The sequence below is a fragment of the Lagenorhynchus albirostris genome, chromosome 1 (assembly GCF_949774975.1).
Source record: "Lagenorhynchus albirostris chromosome 1, mLagAlb1.1, whole genome shotgun sequence".
Lineage (NCBI taxonomy): Eukaryota > Metazoa > Chordata > Mammalia > Artiodactyla > Delphinidae > Lagenorhynchus > Lagenorhynchus albirostris.
In genome coordinates, this window is record NC_083095.1 from 133,139,383 (window position 1) to 133,161,241 (window position 21,859).

A 21,859-nucleotide genomic window follows, 5' to 3' on the forward strand; every position below is an offset into this window, starting at 1 on the left:
GATCTCTATGAGGAAAACTACAAAACTCAGATGAAAGATATCAAAGAAGGACAAAATAAATGAAAAAAATATTCTGCGTTCACGGGTAGGAAGACTCAATATTGTCAAGATGTCAGTTCTTCACAGTTTGAGCTTTACATTCAACTCAATCCCAAAAAAATCCCAGCAAGTAATTTTGTGGATATCAATAAACTGATTCTAAAGTTTATATGGAGAGGCAAAAGACTCAGAATAGCCAAGTAAATATTGAAGGATAACAACAAAGTTGAAGGACTGACACTACCCAACTTCAAGACTTCCTATTAAGCTATAATAATCAAGACAGTGTGTACTTGGGAAAGAAAAGACAAATAAATTATTGAAACAGAATAGAGATCCTAGCTAGAAATAAACCTATATAAATACAGTCAACTGATCTTTGACAAAGGAGCAAAGGCAAAACAATGAAATAAAGATAGTCTTTCAACAAATGGTGCTGGAACAACTGGATATCCATATGCAAAACAAATAAACAAAAACAACTTGAAACAGACCTGACACCCTTCACAAATATTAACTCAAAACGCATCATAAACCTAAATTTAAAATTTAAATTTTAAAACTATAAAATTCTTAGAAGACAATATAGGAGAAAAATCTAGATGACTTTGGGTATGATTATGAATTTTTAGATATAACACCAAAGGCACAATCTGTGAAAGAACTGATAAGCTGGATTTCATTAAAATGAAAAACTTTTGCTCTGTGAAAGACAATGTCAAGAGAATGAGAAGATAAGCTGTAGATGTGAAAAAAGTATTTGCAGAAGATACATCTGATAAAGAAATTTATCCAAAATATACACAGAACTCCTAAAACTCATCAATAAGGAAATGAACGACCCAATTAAAATATGGGCCAAAGACCTGAACAGACTCCTCAACAATGCATATGTACAGATGACAAATAGCATATGAAAAGATGTTTAATATCATGTCAGTTGGGAATTGAAAATTAAAACAATGAGATACCACTACACATCTATTAGAACTGTTAAAATACAAAACACTGTCAACACCAAATACTGGCTAGGATATGGAGCAACAGATCTTATTCATTACTGGTAGAAATGAATGCAAAATGGTACAGCCACTAAAGAAGACCATTTGGTAGTTTCTTACAAAACTACTCATACTCTTACCAGCAACTGGGTTCTTTGGTATTTATCCAAAGGAATTAAAAAGTTATGTCCCTACAAAAACCTGCACATGGATGTTTATAGCAGCTTTATTTATAATGTCAAAATTTGGACACAACTGAGACATCCTTCAGTAGGTGGGTGGATAAACAAACTGTGGTACACCCAGATAATGGAATACTATTCAGTGCTAAAAAGAAGTTACCAAGCCAAGAAAGAACATGGAGAAAACTTAAATGCATAATACAAACAGAAAAAAGCCAATCTGAAAAGGCTACGTAGTGTATGATTCCAATATCACTACATTCCAGATAAGGTAAAACTATGGAGACAGGAAAAAGATGAATGATTGGGAGGGGTTGGGGGGACACAGGAATGAAAAGGCAGAACACAGAGGATTTTTAGGGCTGTGAAACTATTCTGCATGACACTAGAATAATAGATATATGTCATATATTTGTCAAATCCCATAGAAGGTACAACATCAAGAGTGAACCCTAATGTAAACTATGGAATTGGGTGATTATGTGTCAATGTAGGCTTATTAACTATAACATATGTACCACTCTGGTAGGGGATGTTAAGAGTGGGGAAGGGGGCTTCCCTGGTGGCGCAGTGGTTGAGAGTCTGCCTGCTGATGCAGGGGACACAGGTTCGTGCCCCGGTCCGGGAAGATCCCACATGCCGCGGAGCAGCTGGGCCCGTAAACCATGGCCGCTGAGCCTGCGCGTCTGGAGCCTGTGCTCCGCAACGGGAGAGGCCACAACAATGAGAGGCCAGCGTACTGCAAAAAAAAAAAAAAAAAAAAAAAAGAGTGGGGGAGGTTGTACACATATGGGGACATGGAGTATATGGGAACTCTGTACTTTCTGCTTAATTTTCCTGTGAACCTAAAACTGCTCTAAAATATAAAGTTTATTAATTTAAAAATTAATTTAATATATTATAGTTATACAAGTTATTGTAAGATAGCCCTGAAGTTGAGGAATAAATACAACTGATTTTTATATGCATGCAATTTAACAGGAGCAAGTGAAAGAAGGCGGCTTACTACAGAACGATCTACCAGCTGTGAACATTTAGCTAAGAGCATTAAGCAGGCTGTGGGCATTAATCAATATGTTTTACAGAGGAAATAAGAACACTGGCTAATCCCCAGGCAGTTAACTGGGGTTCATTAAGAACTCTCTAACTGTAGGTTTTGATACGGGAGATGAGGGGGCAAAAGATAAGGCTAGGTAATTTGGTGGTAATTAAGTACTTACTTTTTGGGGGATGGGTAGGATCGGGGAGATAATTAGAGTTTAAGGCTTAGGGTTGTTTCAGTACCTAAGAAGGGCATAGAGGTGTGTGTTTGGCTGGGTGTTGGATGGAGTGAGCAGAAAATGTGGCTCTCTATTCCTAGAATCTAGAGCCCAGGCTCCTGTAACCATGACTACTGTTAATTTTTAAAAATGTAGTAGGCTAGTCTAAGAACTAAATAATAGAGAAACTGATTCATTCATTCAACAAGTATTTATTGGGTATCTAACACTGTAGGCACTTTATATGTACTGGGGATATAGCAGCAATCAAAACAGGGAAAAGTCCCCACCCTTACTGAGCTCAGTATAATGGGATACAGACAAAATAAGTAAAATGAATAATGTTACATAGTGATAAGTACAAAGAAAAAAAGAGAGCAAGGAAAGAGCCCAGGAAGAGTTCAAGGGAAGAGGGTTCTGGAATTTTAAATAGAGGCCAGGAAAGGCTTTACTGAGGTAACCTTTGGGGAAAGACCTAAAGGAAATGAAGAGCTGTGCACCTGTGTGAGGACAGAGTGGTCCAGGTAGTGGGAACACATGCAAGGTGTACACTTGGTATGATTGAAGGAGGCAGCAAATCTGGCTGGATTGAAATAGGGGCAAAAATAGTAGATGATGCTGACTGCTATAGCGGACCAGACCATATATGGCTTTGTAAATCATAGTAAAGACTGGCCTTTACCCTGAGATGCAAAGCCACTAGAACATTCTGAGTAGATAAGGCATGGAATCAACCATTTTTATAAGATCACCATGGCTGCAGTTTTGAGAACAGAATGAAGGGTGAAGAGGGTCAAGGGTAGAAGTAAGGAGATCACTTAGGAATCTATTGCAGTAATCCATCTGAAAGTTGATGGTGGATTGGATCAACAGTGGTAGTAGTGGAGGTGATGAGAAGTAGTCAGATTCTTGATATATTTTTAAGGTAAAGCCAATTTCTCAGTTCAAAATAACTGGAAAAAAAATTAGGAATAGACTCTAACTGTGGCCTGCATATATATATATATATATATATATATATATATATATATATATATATATATATTTGCGGTACGCGGGCCTCTCACTGTTGTGGCCTCTCCCGTTGCGGAGCACAGGCTCCGGACGCGCAGGCTCAGCGGCCATGGCTCACAGGCCCAGCTGCTCCGCGGCATGTCAGATCTTCCCGGACTGGGGCACGAACCCGTGTTCCCTGCATCGGCAGGCGGACTCTCAACCACTGTGCCACCAGGGAAGCCCGGCCTACATATATTTTAACTGCAGTTTTATAACCTGTTTAGTGATAAAGCTATACTGACAATATATTACTTCCAATATTTTGTAGTTAAATATAGTGTTTTTTGGGGGGCCATAAAGGAAATAATCCAGGCTCTTTTGAAGGCAAATGCTCGCAGAATTTATATTTGAACAACAAACATTTGTTGAGTACCTTTACGTGTAACTAAGATCGTGCCTGGTGTCAAGTGGTGTGTGCTGTTATTCTCCTTGGTCTAGAGACAGTTTTCAGACGAGAATGATAAGCGGGAAGAAGATGCCAGGGTTAGAAACAAACATAAATCTTCTATCGTTGTTTATGATTTTTTGAAGTGAGAGTTTTGCAAACTTTTGAGTTAGGTATTTTCTAAAAAATATAGAAGTACTAGATCATCAAAAGAAACTGGGCACAGTTTAGATTTCTTTTGAGATAGTTTGATCCCTGTACATGCATTTTTTTCTTCTCAGTGGAATCTTGATGGAGAATTGTTACCATCAGGACACAAAATATGTTGTGAAAAAGAAAATAACCCTGAACATCTAGACATAGTGTTTTGTATCAGGTTAAAGCACTGTGATAACACAGAGAAAATAAGAAACATTTTCCTCTGCCAAAGCAAATCTGTCACTTTACAAGCAGGGTGTTGCCTTTTGAGGTCACAGTCCACATATTTGGCTTTTTCATGGTGACTGTTGGTCCCAAGTTGCCCTTCCTATACAACCTATTCAAGCACTGCTTTTATTATTAGTAAACAGATAACTGCCCAAGTAAGAAACTTCTGGACTAGTGCCGGAAATAAGAGTTAAAGTAATCCAATAAAATTTGGGAGTACTTCCTTAGTGTAGAGTACTTTCCCAAACAATTTCCTGGGACACTAGGGTACTATGAAACAGTAAAAGGTAGGTAGGTGTGTATGAGGTAGGGGAGGAGAAGTGAGAGATGGGAACTTCCTACTCCATTTAGGAAGCCACATGATATATATTTTTTCACTCACTTCTTAGTGATTCTCATGGAGGTTATATCAGAAAAGAGGAATTTTATATTTACCAAGAGGGAAATGAATTTTGATAAAGCAATGCTTTTCACAGTTTACTACATGTCACTGTATTAGGCATCAAAGACACAGAGGTAATTAAGATTAAGAAGAAATTCTTGTCCTTTAGAGTTCATAATCTATTGGGGCACAGAAGGGCAAACAGTAAAAAAAAATTGCAAAGGCTGTAGTAGCTGATGTGTGTAAAGCTACTTACTTACTTATTTATCTATTTAAATATATGAGAAAACAGGGAAGAAATACAGATGAATTATATAAATGGGGTGACCAGCTAAGATAACTGCTAATGACCGTAGTGAATTCACAGAGCATTCGAGATCTGAAGGAAACAGAAACTACTAACTGAGTAAATCCTGAGAAGGAACACTTAGCTCAGGGTACTTACATGCTTAGAATCCAGACTCATATTCAGAAGGCAGATGGTATTCATTTCTAGTTCTTAAACAAAATTATTTAAGCCTGGAGTCTGAGAAAGCTATATATGAGAAAGCAGAAGCAACAAAGGTCTCTAGTATCTTGACCCAAACAAAAACTTAATAGTTAACAGTTCTAGGGCAAGGGTCCTTACTGGTTCAAGGAACATTGCTCCTCTATTTTCTTATGTTTTACACTGCTTTCTTCAGCTCAAACTTACAGCTGTGAAACAACGCTGCAAAGAAGAGATGGAAAGGATGTTCTTTTCTGCTACAGTCAATAATTCCCAAACCTTTTACCCTTCCAAATCTGATGAATACTAAAAGTAAAAGATGATGTTTAAGGAAAGTCAGAGATCACTTATAAAAACTATAGTGTAATAAAAGGAAATAGATCCCAAAGGTTCTTCATTTTAATCAACTTTATTTTAATCAATCAATTTAATTTAATACAAAGTAAATTCTCTTCCTAGGGAGAATTCCTAAAAGAAAAAACAGAGAGCTCTGGATAGTAAGGAAGTTTTCTTTAGTCAAAAGTTGAAGACAAAAACAACAACAAAACAACAAAAAAAACGTTAGCTGCAGTGAGTCAGAGGCAGTTAATGGAATAATAAAGTGAAATTCACAGTTTTCCTCACAAAACAAATAGGCACAATTGCAGTTTAACAGAACAGTTTAAACTGAAAGAGAATATTTAAAACTCAGATTTTGCTATATTTTGCTTTTGAAATTCACACTTTTCCCTACAAAACAAATAGGCACAGTTGCAGTTTAACAGAGCACTTTAAGGAAAGAGACAAAACTTAAAACTCAGAATTATTTTGCTATATTTTGCTTTTGAATCCTAAAGCTGATAATGCTCAGGACTTCAGAAAGTAAATCAAATAGCCATAGAATTCAAACTGGACACATTTAAAGCTCTAGAAGACCAGTTTCCCAGGAACATTTTTCCTTTAAATACCCTACCCAGTATGAAAAGGCTTCGCCCTTCCTACACAGACGGCAATTCCAATCAAGCGCTTAGATGTTATCTTCCTGGTTTACAAGCTACTGATTTTGTTTCCGTTGTTTCTAGGTGAAACAAAACCAAGTTTAAAACCAAGTTTAAAAACAGACAAATGGATAAAGAAGATGTGGTACATATATACAATGGAATATGACTCAGCCATAAAAAGGAATGAAATTGGGTCATTTGTAGAGACATGGATGGATCTAGAGACTGTCATACAGAGTGAAGTAAGTCAGAAAGAGAAAAACAAATATCGTTTATTAATGCATATATGTAGAACCTAGGAAAATGGTACAGATGAACCGGTTTGCAGGGCAGAAATAGAGACACAGATGTAGAGAACTAATGTATGGACACCAAGGGGGTAAAGTGGTGGTGGGGTGGTGGTGGTGGTGGAATGAATTGGGAGATTGGGATTGACATCTATACACTAATATGTATAAAATGGATAACGAATAAGAACCTGCTGTATAAAAAAATAAATAAAATAAAATTCAAAAAAAAAAAGAGCAATAGTAAAAAAACAACCACATATTAGCAGTAACTAACTGAGGAGTAACCAGACTAAATCACCTCAGGATTCTTGGTGTTTGAGTGTATTTACTAAAATATAACAAAATTTGTATTTCCAGAGTTGCCTATTGCTGTTGAAAGGCTCACCTAGTCCAGTAAGGCAGGACTATGTCCCACGGAATAAGAATTTGCAGAATGATTTGTTTTGCTCTTCTTTCTACCTTAAACGCATTCACTTGCGTGCGGTAGAAAGTACTGTGGAGAACAGAAATTCACTACAGGACCAAGTAGAGGCATTATGTGATTTCTGCTTTCAATATCCTGATATGTAAAATGGTGCTAATAATACCTTCTCTACTTAACTCAAAAAGATATTGTGAGGAGCAAATAAATATTTCTTTATATTATCTGCAAACAATAAAATAATGTAAAAGCTATTTTTGCTAATTATGATACAAAGTTTACAATGAAATATTTATGAGAAAGTATATTACACATATTGTGATACACCATATTAACAAATTGAAGAATAAAAACCATATGATCATCTCAATAGATGCAGAAAAAGCTTTTGACAAAATTCAACAACGATTTATGATAAAAACTCTCCAGGGCTTCCCTGGTGGCGCAGTGGTTGAGAGTCCGCCTGCCGATGCAGGGGACACGGGTTCGTGCCCAGGTCCGGGAGGATCCCACATGCCGTGGAGTGGTTAGGCCCGTAAGCCATGGCCGCTGAGCCTGCGCGTGCGTCCGGAGCCTGTGCTCCGCAACGGGAGAGGCCACAACGGTGAGAGGCCCGCGTACCGAAAAAAACAAAACAAAACAAAACAAAAAAACTCTCCAGAAAGTGGGCATAGAGGGAACCTACCTCAACATAATAGGGGCCATATATGACAAACCCACAGCAAACGTCATTCTCAATGGTGAAAAACTGAAAGCATTTCTTCTAAGATCAGGAAGAAGACAAGGATGTCCACTCTCACTATTATTCAACATAGCTTTGGAAGTCCTAGCCACGGCAATCAGAGAAGAAAAAGAAATAAAAGGACTACAAATTGGAAAAGAAGAAGTAAAACTGTCACTGTTTGCAGATGACATGATACTATACATAGAGAATCCTAAAGATGCCACCAGAAAACTACTAGAGCTAATCAATGAATTTGGTAAAGTTGCAGGATACAAAATCCATGCACAGAAATCTCTTGCATTCCTATACACTAATGATGAAAAATCTGAAAGAGAAATTAAGGAAACACTGGCATTTACCACTGTAACAAAAAGAATAAAATACCTAGGAATAAATTTACCTAGGGAGACAAAAGACCTGTATGCAGAAAACTATAAGACACTGATGAAAGAAATTAAAGATGAAACAAACAGATGGAGAGATATACCATGTTCTTGGGCTGGAAGAATCAACATTGTGAAAATGACTATACTATCCAAAGCAATCTACAGAATCAATGCAATCCCTATCAAATTACCAATGGCATTTTTTACAGAACTAGAACAAAAAATCTTAAAATTCGTATGGAGACACAGAAGACCCTGAATAGTCAAAGCACTCTTGAGGGAAAAAAGCAGAGCTGGAGGAATCAGACTCCCTGACTTCAGACTATACTACAAAGCTAAAGTCATGAAGACAATATGGTACTGGCACAAAAACAGAAATATAGATGAATGGAACAGGATAGAAAGCCCAGAGATAAACCCACACACCTATGGTCAACTAATCTATGACAAAGGAGGCAAGGATATACAATGGAGAAAAGACAGTCTCTCCAATAAGTGGTGCTGGGAAAACTGGACAGCTACATGTAAAAGAATGAAATTAGAACACTCCCTAACACCATAGACAAAAATAAACTCAAAATGGATTAAAGACCTAAATATAAGACCGGACACTATAAAACTCTTAGAGGAAAACATAGGAAGAACACTCTTGGACATAAATCACAGCAAGATCTTTTTTGATCCACCTCCTAGAGTAATGGAAATAAAAACAAAAATAAACAAATGGGACCTAATGAAACTTCAAAGCCTTTGCAAAGCAAACTACAAACAAAATGAAAAGACAACCCTCAGAATGGGAGAAAATATTTGCAAACGAATCAACAGACAAAGGATTAATCTCCAAAATATATAAACAGTTCATGCAGCTCAATATTAAAAAAAAAACAACCCAATCCAAAAATGGGCAGAAGACCTAAATAGACATTTCTCCAAAGAAGACATACAGATGGCCAAGAAGCACATGAAAAACTGCTCAACATCACTAATTATTAGAGAAATGCACATGAAAGCTACAACGAGGTATCACCTCACACCAGTTAGAATGGGCATCATCAGAAAATCTACAAACAACGAATGCTGGAGAGGGTGTGGAGAAAAGGGAACCCTCTTGCACTGTTGGTGGGAATGTAAACTGATACAGCCACTATGGAGAACAGTATGGAGGTTCCTTAAAAAACCAAAAGTAGAATTACCATATGACCCAGCAATCCCATTACTGGGCGTATACCCTAAGAAAACCATAATTCAAAAAGATACATGCACCCCAATGTTCATTGCAGCACTATTTACCACAGCCAGGACATGGAAGCAACCTAAATGCCCATCAACAGATGAATAGATAAAGAAGATGTGGTACATATATACAATGGAATATGACTCAGCCATAAAAAGGAATGAAATCGGGTCATTTGTAGAGATGTGGATAGATCTAGAGACTGTCATACAGAGTGAAGTAAGTCAGAAAGAGAAAATCAAAGATCGTATATTAATGCATATATGTGGAACCTAGGGAAATGGTACAGATGAACCAGTTTGCAGGGCAGAAATTGCGACACAGATGCAGAGAACAAACGTATGGACATCAAAGGGGGAAAGTGGTGGGGGTGGTGGTGGTGGTGTGATGAATTGGGAGATTGGGATTGACATATATACACTAATATGTATAAGATGGATAACTAATAAGAACCTGCTCTATAAAAAAATAAAATTAAATAAAAAAAAAGACACATGCACCCCAATGTTCATTGTAGCACTATTTACAATAGCCAGGTCATGGAAGCAACCTAAATGCCCATCAACAGACAAATGGATAAAGAAGATGTGGTACATATATACAATGGAATATGACTCAGCCATAAAAAGGAACGAAATCGGGTCATTTGTAGAGACATGGATGGATCTAGAGACTGTAATACAGAGTGAAGTCAGAAAGAGAAAAACAAATATATTAATGCATATATGTGGAACCAAGGAAAATGGTACACGTGAACCGGTTTGCAGGGCAGAAATAGAGACACAGATGTAGAGAAGAAATGTATGGACACCAAAGGGGGAAAGTGGTGGTGGTGGGGTGGTGTGATGAATTGGGATTGACATATATATACTAATATGTATAAAATGAATAATTAATAAGAACCTGCTATATAAAAAAAAGTATATTACACATATTATAGTTATATCAAAAGAACGGATACATAAGATTGGAAGGAAACACACCCAAATGCTCAAAGTAGTAATGTTTTAGGATGATGAAATTATGAGTAATTACTTTCCAATCTTTGTTTTTACTCCCTAACATTCAGTAATATGGTTGTGTTACTTTAAAGAAAGAGGAAAGTACCATAAAAAATCACAGACCTTTTAAACTTCAATTTTAATTTCACATGCAATACTTTCTTTTTATGAATACACTTTCTTTTTAAAACTTTTTACTACACATAGAACTAAAATTCCCTTTGACCAGACTCTTCCCATTTTCCTCTCCAGAAAATATACTACCTTATTGCTGAAAGGAGCCTTAGAGATAATTTCTAGTGATAAATTCATTGTCTTGCTCTCTCAAATCAGAATGAGCCCTTCAGGACAGAGAAGAGTAAACATGTCTAGCAGGAAGAGTATGACAGCACAGCTTATAAACTTTGTGTTTTATATTAAAAAATTCATTTAAATTCTGCATTCAATTTTATAAAACAGTGTTTATTCTAAAGCAAAAATAAATGTTTGAAACTATAGGAGAGCAGGAAAAGGATAATGTACTCTCAAGACAACAATATATTTCCCTATGAATGCATTACCATGTGGCACAGGTTAGGTTCATCTTCCCGACAGATACCTGACAACTTTCGATACTGAGAGAAAAAGAAGTGCCGTGACTTCCTTCCTACTTCTCTACCATACAGCAACAGAATGAGTAATTGTTATTATTGGCTAGAACTATAGGTTAACTCAATTTATATCCTGTTAACCTTCCAGATAAAATGACATGACAATACACTGCAAATATCATACAAAAATCCCATTTAATTATGGGAAAACAGACCATGACCATGAAATTAATATGTTTTGGCATTTCCTTAAAAGGTTTAATTCTGAAAACTATAACATATCTGAGGTTGATAAATGTACATTCTCATGGCACTGGTAGGAAAAGTAACAAGCTGTTTATGAGTAAATAGTCATTTTACTTCTTGCTAATATATCTTGAGATATACCTCAAATATAGTATACTTGATCCATCTTTAATTCCACTGTCATCCCTTTTCCTTCAGAAATTTGACTCCAAATCTGGCTTACATGAAAAAGCTCATCATTACAATGTTTTCCCACAGAGGCATTTTCTCTGGAGGTATTTATTCTTATTACAAAGTCTCTCCAAATATCTAATTTGGCTCTTTGTGTTTAGTAACATTAGAATATTTAAAAGACAAAATTAGTAACTTAAAATCAAGATGTACCAATGCGAGCTATGAGGAAGAAGAACAATTGCAGTTTTCTACAACAAACTCACTCAAATTTGGGGGGAGGAAGAACCTAAGCATTTCAAATTTTTGATAAAGGATTATGTGCCATGTAAACTACAGGGAGGTAACCCGAGGCAGTAGGAAGTTACTTCTGAACTGAAGTCAGGAAGTCTGAGTCTGAGTTCAGGCATGACACCAACTAGCTATGTCTTCTGGGATCACGAAACCATTCTGGCTTAAGTTTCTTCATCTGTTAATGAAGGACAAGATCAGTTCTAAATTTGTTTAGATGTAAGACCATGACAGAACACCATGAAACAGTACTGTTAATTAAATGATATGAACTAGAAACAACTTTACAAACTAGCAGAAAATAGAAATATATTAAAAGTTCACTATAAACTCATAACCATGAACTGTACATACACAGACACAGAGTTTTCTAAGCACAGGATGCATTTCTGAATTCTTCTGTTAATATTTATTTGCTATCTGGGAGGGAGTCATGGTTAATATTGCAGGCTCTGAAATCAGACTGCCTGAATTCAAATCCCACCTTTTATTTTTTAGTTGTGGAATGTGAGCAAGTTAGTTAATATCTCTGAAGCTAAGTTTTCTCATCTGTAAATGAGGATAGTAATAGTAGATACTATGGGAGTTATTTGAATAATCAATCAATCCATGTAAAGCAGGTAGTATGGTGTCCATCACAAGTAAGAGCCTAGTAACGATGATAGAAGTAATATTAGCACACATATATTGAGTGTTTACTAAGTATCAGGCAGTATTCTAAGGGTTTACATGTATTACCCCATTTAATCCTCACAACTACCACATGAGATAGATACTATCATTAGCCTCTATTTTATAGTGAACAAACCGATCCATAGAGAGACATTAAGTAACTTGCCCAAGTTAACTGTGACAGTCATTATTATGGCTATTCACAAATATTTTAGCTCTCCTTTCAGGAAGTGTAAGATTACACTTCCTCACAACCTCTGAAATTAGGCAAGGTTGATGGAACTCACAGGGTCAACTCATAGTGGCACACGATACTTCTAGGCAGAAAGTTTAAGAGTCCAAAAGCAATTTTCCATGTTTCCCTTCCCCTATTACAGTGCTCATGAAAGTATATATTATAATGGAGTTTACATCAACATGTTTGCCTAAGTGAACAAAAACAGCATAGCCCTCCCTGTTAACCCACTTTGTACAAGCAGCATGAGTGAGAAAAAAAGCCACTGAGATTTTGCAGTGGTTTTGTTAACATAGCAATAACCAAGTATCCTGACAGTAAATTTCAGATTTAGTATCATAATTATCTACTTATTCACAGCTAATGCCAAAAGCTTAAGAATTAAAATATGGGAGAAAATAGTACAGTTCTATACATTTATTTCTTTTTTTGGTGTATGAACAAATGAAAGTTTACCATTATCTAATTTAGTATTGTAATTCAAGAATGATTGCTCTGGGGGACTTCTCTGGCCGTCCAGTGGTTAAGACTCCCTGTTTCCGCTGCAGGGGGCACGGGTTTGATCCCTGGTCAGGGAACTAAGATCCCCACATGCCCCATGGTGTGGCCAAAAAATTAAAAAAAAAAAAAAAAAAAAGAATTATTGGTCTAAATGTCTTCATGACCTTGGGCTAGACAAAGACTTCTTGAAGAGGAAACAAAAAGCACTAACCACAAAAGAGAAAAATGATAAATTGCACTTAACTAAAATTAAGAACGTCTGTTCATCACAGACCATGTTAAAAGAGTGAAAAAGTAAGGCATAGACTGGGAAATTATATTTGCAATACATATAATTCTCTAAAGACTCATATTCAGAATATGTACAGAATTCCTAAAAATCAGCAAGATAAAGATAAATGAGCCAATTTAAAATAAGGCTAAAAATAAAATAAGCACTTCCTAAGAGAGACTATCCAAATGATCAATAACCATCAAAAAAGAAATACTACAACATATTCAATAGCTAAAATAAAAAAGACTGACAATACACAGTGTTGGCAGGGATGAGCAGGAACTGAAATTCTCATTATGTTGCTAGTGGGAATCTAATGTGCACAGTCACTTTGGAAAATTGCTTGGCAGTAACTGCTAAAATAAACCTAAACCTACCCTATGAAACAGCAATCCATTCCTAGTAACATATCCTAGAGATATGAGTGCAGGTGTCTACCAAAAGACATGTAAAGATTGTTCATAGCACGGTTATTTACAGTCTCAAAGTGGAACCAATCCACATGTCCATCAACAGTGGCATGGCTATATTATGAGACATTCCTACAATGACATTAGTGGAATATTACAGAGATTGAACTACTGCTACATGTAGCATGGATGAACCTCATAGACACAACGATGAGCAAAAGCTGCCAGACCCACAACAGTAAATATTCTGTGAATCTATTTATGTGATGTTTAAGTATAGGTAAAACTATTTTTTGGTGGCAGAAATCAGAATAGTGATTATCTATGATAGGGGGAGAGAGGGTACTCACTAGAGCCTCCTGAAGTGCTGGAAATATTCTCAGGTGCATATATACATAAACATTCATTGACTTGTACATTTAAGATTTGTACACTTTACTGTATATACTGCAGTTTTAAAAAGTTAAAAGAAAAGAGAAACGTTGGTCATTGGTTTAGGTAAGAATTCAAGGATTGGAAGATCTCACAAATGTCACTGGGTCCAACTACACATCCAATGCTCAGCTCCCGACCTGAATATCTCACTTGGGGATGTCTACTCCCACTTCCAAATAGCTCTGACCACTAGAAGGTTTTTCTTTTCTCCTTTTTTTGGCTGAGCCCTGCAGCATGCGGGATCTTCGTTCCCTGACCAGGGATCAAACCCGTGCCCCCTGCAGTGGAAGCACGGAGTCTTAACCACTGGACTGCCAGGGAAGTCCCTAGAAGGTTCTTCTTTATAATGAACTCCAAGCTTATCCCAAGGAGTTTCTATATGAGATGTTCATTCTACTCTTTCAGGAATATAGAGAATAAGTGTGCTCCCTTTTCTAAGTCATATACACTCAGTTATCCCAAGGCTTATCTGATAACTGCTGAGATCTCTTTCCGCTCTAAAAATTCTAGAATTCTATATTTTTATTAGTCCATATTTCTTTCATTTACTCTTCCTCTACACCTCTGTTGAACTTTACTCTTTCAACCAAAGTATTCTAATGCTATGCATCAATCTGAGTAGATAACCAGCTTGTAGATTTTTACTCAAAATAATTTTAAATGTATGTCAATATTAACAGTATGTATCAATAGCTGGCCACATCTGTGTGCTCACGAGAGCAGAAACGGGTATCTCTCAATGCTTAACACATTAGAATATCAGAGTTCCTCATGAAACATACTAACTCACTTGGATTTGGAGAGTGTTTACCACCAAATGTTTAGACTGGGAAGATGAGAAGTGTATTTCTTAGACAAAAAAATAAGTCAATGGTGATTATTTTGACCTGTACACTGGGAATAAAGATAAATATATGGAAAGCACTGTTATGCCTAAAGCAATGAATCATATTGGACTTCATGAACAAACATAAAAGCACTTCCCTAACCTCAAAGAGCCAACTGGACAATTAATTCATAGAATTGTGTATGTTAAGGCATTAAAAAGCCTCTACAGAGTAAAAGTTTAGGAGACGAATGGAAAACCAGAATGAGATTTTTCTCACCCTCAAGATAATATATGTTCTAGTAATATTCATAGAATTCAGTCCTTCTATTTAAAAAGTTAAACACTAACACTTTGCCTATATGATCACTTCACATCTATGGTTGCCCATTTACTATTACAACCTCATATTCTTACTGTGTTGTCCTTTATTGCACAGAAGAGAACAATAATCAAGACAGACTCAAAATTATCTACAGATAGATTATCTGCAACATGAACTTTGTAAAAACAAAATGTAATTATTTCATGATTCTGGGGAAGTTTTGAGGAAGAATATGAAGTAATAATGAGGGACTTCCCTGGTGGCACAGTGGTTAAGAATCCTCCTGCCAATGCAGGGGACATGGGTTCGAGCCCTGATCCAGGAAGATCCCACATGCAGTGGAGCAACTAAGCCCACGAGCCACAACTACTGAGCCCATGTGCCACAACTACTGAAGGCCGCAAGCCTAGAGCTGGAGCTCCGCAACAAGAGAAGCCACCACAATGAGAAGCCCACGCACCGCAACTACGAGTGGCCCCCACTCGCCGCAACTAGAGAACGCCTATGTGCAACAGCGAAGACCGAACGCAGCCAAAAGTAAATAAATAAATAAATTTATATTAAAAAAAGTAATAATGAGAAGGAAAACTTACTAATAGTAAAGCTTTATTGTAATCTGCGAAAGAAATTCTTGCATGGCTGTGCTTTCCAAGAGAAAAGGTACCACTGATGGTTTTATGGAGCTGGCATAGAAACAAAGATGGATTAAATGCCTGAAGACAGTGAAGGTCATCTATCAGACTGAGCCAGGGAAATCTTATACACAACTAAAGATTCTCATCAGCAATAATGAACTGAAGGCTTATGTTACATACTTCTAAATGATGCACTGATTATCAAAGTAGAAAACTAAATGAAGGATACCCAACTGAGTTTAGCATTTGACATCAGACTATCAAAATTTTCTCAACTCCTCTGGAGCTACCAGCCTTCTCTTTTTATTCATCTAACACGTGGCACTTAAATTCTGTCATCAGGAATTATATCAGTTTGTGCTATAAATTTTTAATGTAAGTATCTGTCTTCTCCATGGAAGACACCATGCTCTGGATATCCTTCTAGCTTCTTCAAGTATTTTGGTTCTCTTACCATTATTTTAACCTCTTTTGCAACAATGACTATTCTTTTTTCCTTCAGATATAAATATACTCTGTTCCTAAGAAAGAAAGAAATCAAAATTCATAATAAAACCCTCCATTAATTCCTATCCTCCGTTCTAAGCAACTGCCCATACATTTACCTTTTCTTTATAATCAAACTACCTGGAAGATTATTCTAGTCACTGCTGCTACCCAATCTGAAACACACAGTTATCTGGTTTCTTTCCCTAACTCACTCTACTGACTATTTTCAGATACCAGTCATCTCTAAGTTGCTCATTTCAATGAACACTTCTCAATCTTCAATCTCTTTGGTCGCTAACTGGTATTTGATGCTCTAAATGACTCTTCCTCTTCAAACTCTTCTTCCATTGTTTCCTATTTACTACCCTCTTGTTTTTTCCCCTCTCTTTAGCCATTTCTTCAGACTTTGGCCCTTTTCTCTCTACATGTTTTCCTAGTGATCTCTCTCAGTCCCAATGTTTCAACAACCACTTATACTGATGACATCTAAAACCAACTCTCAAATTCCAGGCCTGTATCTCAAATGGCAAAGATTATCCTCCTTGGTGTGCCATAGGCAACTCACACTTTACACGTATAAAACTGAATCCGTAATCTTTTCCTCGAAACCTGTTCCATCTCCCATGTTCTCTATGTCAGTTGAGGGTACGCTACTCGTCACTGAGGCTAAAAACCTGGGCGTCCTTTTCAGCATTTCCCCTGCCCTTCTCACCACGTGCAATCCCTTACCAAAACCCAGTTGATCCTGTCTCCTCTTCCATGTTCCCGTGATTACCGTCTCAGTTAAAGCCTTTATTTTTCTTGGCCTGCATACTCTAACAGTGTCCATCCTGCCTGTCCTTCCTGCCTCCAATCTGTTTCCATACAGCTGCCAGTGATCTTTCTAAAATACAAATCTACTTATGCATATCATTCCTTGTTTAAAATCATTCAAGAGACTCCCCACTGTCTTCCGGTGATTTTTACTTTTTTCTTTTTAAAATTCTGTTTGAAAGCAAAAAACGTTATGCCTGTTTTGAATGCTTAAAGTTTGAATGTCTTACAGTAAGGATACATAATTTTATCATTAGAATAAACAATAAAACTTGGCCCCATAATAGTGAATGGCCACATTTAAACCAGTTTTGGGATCAGAAAAAGGAATTTTGGTATGTTTAAGTGAACTAGAACACAAAAAGTATAGTTATTGAAAACAATATATTAAAAAAACTAAGTCTTCTGTACGTTGAATTCACATCTTTGATACCCTCTATTTGTTCACATGAAACATCTTACAAATTTATCCCTTAGGGAATAAAATTCAGCTGACTTGCCAATAAGACTATTATATATAGATGACAAATACTCAGTAAAAAAATGCAGTCCTGACCTTCTCTTTTCTTTAAGTAAATAAAAGAACAGTAAACTCCAGGCACACCTCGTTTTATTGTGATTTGTGGATACTGTGTGTTTTTTTTTTTTTACAAATTGGTACATTGCAGCAACCTTGTGTCAAGCAAGTCTATCAGTGCCATTTTTCCAATAGCATTTGCTCACTTCGTGTCTCTGTGTGACATTTTGGCAATTCTTGCAATATTTTAAGCTTTTTCATTATTATTATATTTGTTATGGTGATCTGTGATCTTTGATGTTGCAAAAAGATTATAACTTGCTGAAGGCTCAGATGATGGTTGGCATTTTTCAGCAGTATTTTAAAATTAAGTATTGTATTATTTTTTAGACATAATGCTATTGCAGACTTAATACACTACAGTATAGAATAAACATTAACTTTTATATGCACTGGGAAACCAAAAGATTCGTATGCCTTGCTTTGTTGCAGTTATCACATTATTGCGGTGGTCTGGAACCAAACCTGCAATATCTCTGAGGTATGCCTGTGTATCAAATAGCTTATGCCCAGGAAATAAACAGTTTTTAAGAAAAGAGATGAAATAAATGAGTATCATAAGATTTAATGCTCAATATACATAACTACTTATGATGGAGCTTACTATTAATTTTTGAACTAGGAAGATAATTTTTGACAGTATCATATTCAAATACATGCTTTAGGTCTTGAAATTAACAGGTTAACAGATAGAGTAATTTCTAGTCTCTCCCATAACCCTTTTAATTACAGTATCTATGTTCTTTCCTGCAATATATTTCTGTTGTAATCAACTCTAAAATCCCTTGAGAGCAAATGCCATTCAGTATTATGATACATGCATTACCAAGTAAGGTAAGAGAAACTGTTAAACCAACTGAGATCCCACGATGCCAGTTAAATTTCAATTCTTTTTTCTAGGCTCTCCAAACATGTCAGCACTATTGTAGTAAAGTGGGTCATAAGTTTCGGGTGATGTGATTTGCTTGAAAGACAGAGCAGAGTGTAGAACAGACTATTACAGGTCACAGCAAAGTAGATTCAGAACTGCAGCTACAATTTATTTATTATGCATATTTATTAAGTACTGAAACAATAAACATGTAGCCCAGCAAAGAGTTGAATACACCAGGTTAAACATGCCTTCCCTACCCTCTAAGAGGGCATAGTTTGAAAAAAAGAACAATTTAATTATCAATTTAATACCCAGGAGGAAAAAAGCTCTCAATCATTATAATGTATTAACTGCTTTCTGAAACAGTTCATAAATGATATACTACTGAACTTAAATCCACTTATTCTATTTGAAAAACAGTGTTCTGAATTTAAAATCTTTGAACTCAAGCTTCCTATTGGATGATGATCAATTTTTAGCTAACAGGATAGTGTCCTTGATATATAAAAATGATTGCTGTTTCACCATTGGTGAGGCATTTTCTATTTTTTAATAACAAGGATGCAATTATATCAACTCATCCTTAGTCTTCTACCTAGCCCCCTTGGAGCAGCAATATTTATCTAAAGGGCAGCACTCTAAGGTAGGATGCAAGTAGAGATCAATTCCAAATCCTATGCACCAGGATTATTTTATTACATGATGGAATTAAGCTACAAAGTAAAATTGAGTTGTAATTTCTAGTGTGATAAGGTTTTACTTATCTAAGTAAACATTAAACACTCTGCAGAATGGAATACAACTCTACGGATGGTGACGTAGGCAGAGAAGGTAAAGACCGTAAACAGTTTAACTACCCTACTCTTTACCAGTGTTAGTGCTGTTAGACAAGACTGCTAAACAAGTAGAAGATAAATAACTAGTAAAGGCTGGCAGCTAGAAATATATAGTTAACCCAAGTCTTTCTTGGTACAATAAATAAATCCATACACTATCCTCGGTATCACCTATTGCTAGAGAAAGATTTTAATTAAACGTGAGGGAGAAGAAATAGGCCAATTAGAATTCTGCAGGTAGTTTGTTTTGCTAGGAAATAAACGGCTAGAGCTGACACTGTCTTTCTGGCAAAATAAAGCTGCTCTTTCCCCTTTCTAGAAATAAACATAAAAACCACTCCATTACATTTATTTAATATAGTCTCTAAATTGGCAATTCGCTTGAGAAGACTTTGCACATAATGGCAGAGTTCCCAGTACTTAAGTCTCCTCACCCCTTCTATAACCATAATGCACCATATTTGTACATTGCTATAGTACTATAGGAAGAATTTCAATATTCCTCATATTCTTTCACTAGCTCTAGAGTCAGTGATTTACATTTCAAAAACTCAAGAAAGAACCCGCAGTAGCAACCAGAGGATTATGAAATTCAGAAACTTAGTCATACCTGACGGCAGACATTTACAAATTCTTATGATTTATAAACTCCCAATTTCATTGACCTGAGAATAGCTATGAATGTCTGGTAAATCCACAGATATCAATAAGTAGATGAAGCTTTAAAAATTATTTCACTAAGAATTAACAATTTTGTTAAAGGCAGAATTAATAATAGCAATAATAATGATATGATGATGTGAGAAACCAGTCATTGAGAATTCTCACCCTTTTTTTTTCATTTCCCTTTCCCATCATGGCCCTGAACCTGATAATATGCATAAGAAACATTCAGCATGCTTTTTTCAGTTTATGGGAGAATTCTAAGTATGGTACCTAGACTTTAGAAATAAATAAGAATACCTCATTTACTATACATTAAGAAATATAAGTCCCTAAAACATTTTCTTTTCTAAAAAAATTGAAGTATAGTTGATTTAGTATTGAGTTAGTTTCAGGTATATAAAACATTTTCTTTTGAAATGAGATTTACATCTAAAATTGGTAGTAAACATTTTTTTCATGAGTTTCAAGAAATCCTAGTGGCCTGAAAGCTGTCTCAAATTGTTGAACTTATAATTTTATACCAAACATACAATTAAGCATCTCATTTTACTGAAATTAGCTTAAAAACAATTAAAAATTTAATTAAAAATTAGGTCTAAGATGAAGAAAGAAAACACAAGCTCTCTAAGAAAATGTAGAATACTTTGTAATATCAAGTCATAATAGCTCTGTATATCTTATAAAACATATGAAGACATTAGTATTGTGAAATGTGGTCATTTTTGCCTTGTGATTAAAAGGCAAGTCAGGTACTTTGGTAACATTATGGCATATTTATATGACTAAAACAGCTAACAACCTTTACACAAACAATACTGTCAATCTCAGTAGTAAGCAAATGTAATTAGACCACAATTTCCTTTGTAGGGCTCTAATGTTTTTAAAAAAAAAAAAGTAGTTCTAGAAAAGAAGATAAGTTGTTTAGCCGGGACTGCCACTGAGAACACTCTGCCTCTAGTTTCCAAGAGCTCCAATCTAAGAAATGCGGGCAGGTATATTCCTTTGCGGGGGCTTAAATAAAATCTGCCCACAACTGCCAGTTTAGCTTAGCACATAAAATATACATCACTGAGAAGACAGCTAATCATCAGAAACTGTCTCCAGGCATTACAATGATTACATGGTGCCTTTCTCAGAGAGTTATTTTGAAGAAATAAAGGATTAAACCAGAAGAAACAATCCCTCCACGCTCCCAGGGTACAGGGCACACCTATGAAACGGTTCCTGACCTATATAGTTTACCTAAGGTGACATGCTATCTTTTCTCATTCATCATATATTTACCAAACACGTAATATGTACCAGGCACTTAGTTAAGACACCAGGACTACAACAGTGAACAGTCTCTGCTTTCAGGAAAATTATGGTTTGAGGTGAAAGATTAAGCAAACATACCAATAAATACAATTTTAAGTTGTGAAAACTGCCATGAAGGAAAAGAACAGAACACTAAAGAAAAACAGTAGGAGATGTCACTTAAACAGAGGACCTCTCTGAAGAAGTAAAGTGAGAGTTGAATGTTAAGTACATTCCATGCTGAAGAACTAGGACTTGAGTAAGAACTTGGTGCTTTGGAAAAAGTGAAAGAAGGCTAGAGTGGGCTGGAGTAAAGTGGTCAGGAGACAGCAGCAGGGACTATACCCTGCGGAGACATGGAGTTATCTTAAACATCTGAGTTTTCACCAAAGCGTAAGAGCAAACCTTTCAAGAATTCTTAAGAGCGGCATGATATGATATTTA

General features: G+C 36.1%; 1 protein-coding gene across 2 annotated transcripts in view; it reads right to left on the reverse strand.

The window, feature by feature from the left end:
- HMG20A (high mobility group 20A) overlaps positions 1 to 21,859 on the reverse strand; it is a 67,829-nt gene that overhangs the window by 33,324 nt on the left and 12,646 nt on the right. The gene's annotated exons all lie outside the window — the stretch shown is intronic.